The following is a 7,430-nucleotide window of genomic DNA, read 5'->3' as shown; positions in this document are numbered from 1 at the left end:
CACAACAGACACTAGGATGGCAATTTGTAAATCAATGGATGTGTAACTGATGTGATTCTGCAATCTGTGTATGGGGTGAAGGTGGGAGTTCATAACCCACTTGAATCAAAGTGTCGAATATGATATGTCAAGAAATTTGTAATGTTTTGAACAACCCACAATAAAAAATTAAAAAAAAAAATAGATAAACAAGGCTAGACTCATCTGAGTCAGCCTGTTGGAAGAAAACAAGCTCTTGGAGATTCAAGGGTAAGTGTTGCTGATGCTACAGCAGAGAGCAGCCCTGCAGGAAGCCACAGTTCACTCTATCTCTTCCCCTGTACACTTACCCTATGGGAATGGAGTTGTGTGTTTCTGGAATTTTGAGTCTTCCTCCCTCCAGAGAGGAATTGAAGCAGGGCTGGTTGCATCATTGAAGAAACCAACTTCATCAAGCCCAGTTTTCTCATCTACAAATGACATCAAATTTATGTTAGGAGCTTCTTAATTTTAATAACAAGTGGTGCTTTGCTTTACAAATGATATTATTTCCACTTGGAAATCTGTTCAGCTGCATTTGAAGATTGGACTAAGAATTTAGAGTTAGTACAGTACAAAGGTATACTAGGCTATGAATTCAGAGGGGAATACTGAGTTGCTGTGGCATCCTGTGGAAATGTTTTATTCTATAGGTATGATGCTGAGATTATGTTTAAAGTGGAAGTTTTATTTATTTATTTTAGTTTTATTTTATTTTATTTTTTGGTACCAGGGATTAAACCCAGGGACACTTAACCACTGAGCCACATCCCCAGCCTTTTTTTTTTTTTTTTTTTTTTGGTATTTTTAGAGACAGGGTCTCGCTAAGTTGCTGAGGCTGACTTTGAAGTCATGATTCTCTTGCCTCAGCCTCCTAAACTGATGGATTACAGGCATGCACTACCATACCCGGCTAAGGTGAAAGTTGTAAATAGGGTAGCAGAGCAAACACCAAGTATGCAGATGTCTCTAAATTGAGTGGCACATCAAAACAAAACCTCCCTAGGCTTGAAATTAAGTGGAAAAGTCAGGTAGTTTACTCAAGATGAAAACTAAATCACGCATTTGTAAATTTTAATTTGGAAGTGCAAACAAAACAATAACTAAAAGTACCAATAACCAAAAACTGGAGATTGTTTTTGTGGTACATAAGCAGAAGCAATGTGTTATAATGTGGTGTTTGATTGAAAACATAATATGAGAAATTTTAGAATACAAGAAGAGAGTGTAAATACCTTCACACAGCTTCCCTGTTTTACTGAGTGTTGGTAAATTGTGACTGTTTTTGGTCTTCATAACTTGAGAGAAACAGAACTTGGAGGGTCTTCAAAGGTGATTAAGAAGATGGAAAATAAGTCTTTGGAAGTAAGGATTAAGAAAATGGGCATGAATTTAAAGGGAAGTGAAAGAATAGCTCTTTGAGCATGCACATATTTAAATGACTTTAAAAGACTTTTGTTTCTTGCTCCAGAACATAATGGAGAATTTTCTTTTTCTAGATGACCACTAATATTTCTTAACATTTTCACAACCAAACTGAGTAACCAAACATAGCAAATCAATTAAAATAAGCTCCAGAGGTACAAACCATAGCTGTGTATTAATCATTTCTAACTTTCTTGCTGATGAGAATTAAAATATGTTTGTCTTGGAGAGTATGTTTGCTCACCTATAATGACTCTGCATTCTTCTCAGATACTGCATTGGGTTAGCTTCTCTCTGTCAGTATCAATCTACAATAGGTAGAAGAATAATTCAGAAATTTACTTTACAAAATTAATATGAATTACATGTTTGAAATAAACAGTTCTAAGAATTAATTAGATGAGGCAAGCACCTACTAGAATTAAAACTAGTTTTCTTTGGATTTATACAAACAGTTAAAAGGGATAGAGGATGCTTGTATCAGTAAGCATCTGGATGTGAATCTTGGTTCCTGATCTTTGACCTTAAACAAGACACTTAAATTCTCTTCACCTTAGCCTTGTCATCTGTATAGTAAGGATCAAGATAAATCTCTATGTAGAATGATTGTAATAATTAAATTAGAAAATTGACAAAAAGGATTTAAGCAATTTCTGGCATGTTGTAAACTCAATAAATGTTAAGTACATTGATGATGTAAGAAAGACTACAACACAGTACCCAGCTAATAGTGTAATTAAAAATGTTAGTTAAATCTGAATCTAATAAAATAGACTGAAAAGAAATGATACAATTTTCCATCATAGACTTGAAAATATTAGCTGGGCGGGATGGTACATGCATGTACTTCCAGCAGCTTGGGAGGCTATGGCAGGAGGACTGCAAGTTCAAAGCCAGCCTCAGCGAGGCCCTAAGCAACTTAACAAGATCCTGTCTTAAAATGTAAATTTTTTAAAAAGGGGCTGGGAATATGGCTCAGTGGTTAATCACACCAGTGTTCAAAGGAAAAAAAAGGAAATGGAAGTATTAAAGAAAAATATATGTGATATATATCAGAAACTTCTCTCTCTCTCTCTCTCTCTCTCTCACACACACACACACACACACACACACACATATAAAAGATCTCAGAAACTTTTAGAATAGCATATTCATAAAATTATTGAATATAGTTGTACATCTTAAAATGAAAAGTGATTATGATAAGAAGAAAAGTAGAAAAACTTGCACAATAATATATATTAAGATTGGAAACTTGTTACTCCAAAATATGTTAGAGGATATATTTATAAATAGGAAAAGGAAGGACTCAATAGGTTGTGGAATCATGACAAGCTAACAGAAGAAGCCAGGGATGTTTGCGGCATATCCCTCACCTGCTGGGAGCTGCCATCTGACCAGAACACAGATGGAGTGGATAGAGGAATCTGACCTCAGTTACCTTAGCTCATGGAGGATGACCATTCCTGGTCACCTTAGGCCATTGCTCACCAAGGATGGCAGACTCAAACTTCCAGGGTGGGTTACACAAACACTACTTGTGTGTTGTCTACTTAATGGACACTTTCCAAAAACAAAAGGGCAACTAATATTTGGGCAGCCTACCACTCTGTCCAGCTTGATAAAAAATGACTATCTGAATCTAAATGTATTAAATAGATAGGAAAAGACATAGTGGAAATAAAAATAAATGCCTTTCCCAAAACAGAGAAATTTGAGCTTAAGGACACTTGAAATGTGACAACAAGCCAACATAAGAGATGACTCCAGTCTCCCCAGTCTTTTGTCATAATTTGAGAAGGTATTTAAATCGTAGATCCACATCATGTAGCAGATCAAATGTTTATCATATTTTCTAAGAAACAAAAGAAAAAAAGGAGAAGACTGAATTCATGACCTTCCTGATGAAACACCAATCACTGGATAACATTTGAGCGAGGGAAGCAGAGCAGATCAAGTAGTCAGCCATGCAAATGAGAGAAACTGCTCCCCTCACTCCCATTCCCAGAATCAGAGACGGTTCCCATTTGAGAACTGTTTCCAATGCACCATTGTCACTCCTTCAGCAAGACAGAAGGGAGAGCGAAAGCTACAGTATGTGCGTGTGACTCTAACAAAGAGTTTCTTTTTGCCACACCTTAGGATTAACCTTCTACCCTGTGGAGAGTGATGGCTGTCATGTATTTTTAGGTCTCTTACCCACACAATCATAATAAAAGAACTACACCAAAATGTCAGGGCAAACAGTAGAGAGCTGAAAGCACTCCCATCAATCATTTGTATTCTGATTGGCTCCTGGGTCTCGTCTAGGTCATATTATGATTCCTTTATTAGTGTTTAAGGTCAACAGGAGACAAGCAAGTGCATCCTATATCAGGAAGTGTAGTGAGTCTCAGGAGTGAGATATTTGGCTTTAGCAGGCACTGTGGCTGTGACTCGGAAATCCAGGGAAATGAGTTAAGCTCAGTCAGACTCCAGGCGCCGCACTGCCTCACAGCAGATAGAATGAAGCAGAATAATAGAAGCCTTCCTGCCATTCTCCACATTAGGCTGAATTCCGGTCAGACCTTCCAGTTGAATTTCAGGAGACTGTTTTCTATTCAGCCCCCATGCCACAGACTGTAATTCACGGGAAGGGGCTCCAGGGAAAGGCTGGCCCCCAATTCAGACTGGGCAGTGCCAGGGGAGCCCTCCTGCAGGAAGACAGATTAAGAGGTTTGTGTACCATTTGGAGGGGGAGTGCAAAATTTAGTGCCTATCTTGTGCTCCCATAGAAATTACTGCCTGACTTAGGCCTGACAACCACACACCAACACAAATACTTATATTTCCACACACTCCCTCGAACTGTGCCTAACTGCATCTGCTTAAATTCAGTGGAGAAGGAAAGGCAGGCAGTGCCCTCTGTTGCACCCATTAGGGAGCCTATGTCCTGGCAGGGTAAGCCCCCAGACTTCCTGATTTGGGCTCGGCTCATTCTTTTCCCAATATGACTCCTATTTGAGGTCCTAAAAATTCAGGTGATGTCAATAGAAGATGATTCCACAGCCTGAAAACTTTCCCTTTATGATCTAAAACATGCTTGTTAAGGGAGATGGAAACACTAGCAAAAGTCAGTTCAAAAGGAGAGACTTTCAATTTCTTTAAATTCATTGAAGTATTACTAGTTATTACATGGGAAAAGTTGGCGCAGTAACCTCCTCACTTCTAAGAATTTCTTCTTTACATTCAGAACTAGGAGCGCTAGTAAAATCTTCAACCTGTTGAGGGTTATGATGTAACATTGCACAGTGAAATTTGGAGTACAAGAGTTCATATAAATGGTCATGCATTTGATCTTTAATATTGGAAGTAAAGAATGACTTAGAATTTAGACTTTTTCTTGTGATGGATGAGCAGGCAATTCTTTACCTCTGTCTGCATTGGTCCCATGTATGTGTCAAGATATTGGTTCAGAAAGGCCCAGCATCAGCAGGACCAAGGTCTCTGGGCTGTCAGCGCTCACTGGGCGGAGACTGCATGAGAAGCTCTTGCCAGGCTGCATGAGAAGCTCTTGCCAGGCTGTTTCCCCACCAAAACCCTCAGGGCCTTGCAGTGTTTGACACAATGTAGGTGGTCAGTAAACGTTTATTAAGTGACTAATGAGTAGAGAAGCCAACTAAGGCCATGACCACATGTTGCCAAACATTTAAAACAAAGAACAAACTCAGAAATAAAAATGAACAGTTTAATATTGCAGATGCCTGGATAATGAACATTTTAAAGATCACATGATCTTAAAGACCACTCTTGGTACTAAAATTCTGCAACTTTTTTTTTGAAATGGTAGAGTGAGTTTTCCTTTCTTTTTTTGAAATTGGTGCATCATAATTATACACAGTAGTGCAATTCATTATGCCATATTTGTACATATACGTTACATAATTTGATCTGTCTCATTTCCCAATACCTTCCCTTTCCCTCTCCTCTTTCTTTCCTCCCTCCCCCCATCTGGTTGCTTTAGTCTACTGATCTCTCTTCTACTGTTGTTATTGTTATTATTATTATTATTATTATTATTTGAGTTTTCTTTTTGTCACAAGAGATAGTTAAGCGTTTTGTGGTCATTCTTTGAAAAAGTGCCATGGCCTAAGACAGTGGCAGGATGTTCTTCTTGCAGAATTTGGAACAGGCTGAGCAGCTGAGTCGGTCGTCTGCCTGATCCAGCAGGGCTTGACTGAGTTAAGAACTTGTTTTGAAGTCACAGAGGACACACATGATGAGAAAGCTTTGTCTGGGGGCCCATTTATTCTGTGTGTGCCATGGGTGGGGGAGAGGTTGTGGCGCCATGTGCGCGCAGTGCTACATGAAGGAGGTTTCAGATCACAGCTTCTGGTGCCTGGGACAGCAGTGTGGGTGCAGACCCCATGCCAGGGGATAGTCTGGAGTGTGTGGCCTCCACTCATGGGCAGCCAGACACTGCTGAGCACACACAGCCTCCAGCAATCTGCTACCAAGGGCTTTGCTTTCAAAATCATAACTGCATCAGGCTGGAGCTTTGACATTTGCTCAAGTACACGTTACTGGTTATTTGAAACTATGTCAGGTAAATAAAATATAACTTCTTGATTGTGTTTGGTGCTGTAGAGAGGATAAACGGTCTGGCTAGGGAGTGGGGGAGGAATCTTCATAAAGTCTTAAAAACCCCAACAGGCATTTTGGACATCAAACATCAATTACACTGTAGCACTTTGATGAGTTAAGAGTAAGTGAATCAGAACCAGATGGATTAAATTCCCCTTGAAATACACATAGGATTAAAAATTAAGAGTAGTAATGCTAGACACAATGCCTTGTATCCAATGCTAGCCCAAGCATTTGAAACAAAAACTTCACAAGGGATACTTGACAATTAAGTGATCATTTGCCCACCTCTACTTTCTAAATTCTAATTTGACTGCATGAACAGATGAAGTTTCATGTGTAAAAAAGTAGGAAAAAAATGTTTCCTGGAAAATTAGGAGTGGACAAAATTAAAAAAAAAATTCTTTCACCATGTGTTTTATTTACTTGCTTCAATAAATAAGTTCGCATGAAATTCCATAGTGAAGGTTTATCAAGTTACAAGTGGGTAGAAATGAACAGTTGCATATGTGTGCATACAGACTGGCCCAGGCACTTAATTAAAGACACTTGATCAAGTTTGACAGATCTTAATAGGTACTTAAAATGCACACACACGCGTGAGTGAAGACATCTCGTGTCTGTGTGGTGCATCCTGACCCCAGTATGTTGATCCACCTTCAGGGAGCTGCTTTTCTTGGTGGTTATTCACAGGCCCCCCGCCCCCACCCCACACACAGGCTTCCTGTTCCGAGTGTGACAGCAGGTAGGACTGAGATGCAGGCACTTTTGAGAGCACCATCCTGGCATCTCAGTGCCCTCTGGCTTCCACGCACAGGCTGCAGAGTAAACAAACCAGGGGCTCCAATTTTATGCCTAGTAGCCATGGTGGTGTTCCTGCCGCAGCAGCGTTGGCTCTGTTTATTTACTCACTGTTTTGCAGGTCTCCTTGGGAATGTTTGAAGTCAAGGGTCTGGATTCCCAGATGGTCTATGAAGAGGTAGTGATGGCTTCAGGAAATGTGATCACCCTCACTTGTATCTCCATGCTCCCAAAGGGCTCCTCAGTCTTTCTGCTCAAAGGTCTGATGTGCCAGGGCAAGAACGGGAGGCACAAGCTGGGGACCATACATATTTGAATTTAGCTCACTTCTGCACCATTTGCATATTACTATGGCTTGGATCAATGTTCCCCAAAGGCCTCTGGAGCTAGGTGGGGCCTAGTGGGAGGAAGTTAGGTCACCAGAGGCAGGTTCTGAAAATAGATATTGGCAACCAGCCTCTTCCTGTCCACCATCAGGTGAGCAGTTTCCTCTACCATCCCTCCCACCATGTTGTGCTGCCTCAGCATAGGCCCCCAAACAATAGGAAAAACAAAAAAAAGCT

General features: G+C 40.1%; 1 long non-coding RNA gene across 1 annotated transcript; it reads right to left on the bottom strand.

Moving 5' to 3' along the window:
* Positions 1–229: 229 nt before the first annotated feature.
* LOC125614964 lies at positions 230–7,159 on the bottom strand. Its single transcript, XR_007345544.1, has 3 exons — positions 6,979–7,159; positions 1,688–1,751; positions 230–449 (listed from the first exon to the last, which is right to left on the bottom strand). It is a non-coding gene; the product is annotated as an uncharacterized LOC125614964 (long non-coding RNA).
* Positions 7,160–7,430: the final 271 nt, after the last annotated feature.

The sequence above is a fragment of the Marmota marmota genome, unplaced genomic scaffold (genome assembly GCF_001458135.2).
Source record: "Marmota marmota marmota unplaced genomic scaffold, marMar, whole genome shotgun sequence".
NCBI classification, from domain to species: Eukaryota; Metazoa; Chordata; class Mammalia; order Rodentia; family Sciuridae; genus Marmota; species Marmota marmota.
Note: the sequence above shows the minus strand (reverse complement) of the source record. Positions and strands in the feature narration are given on the sequence as shown.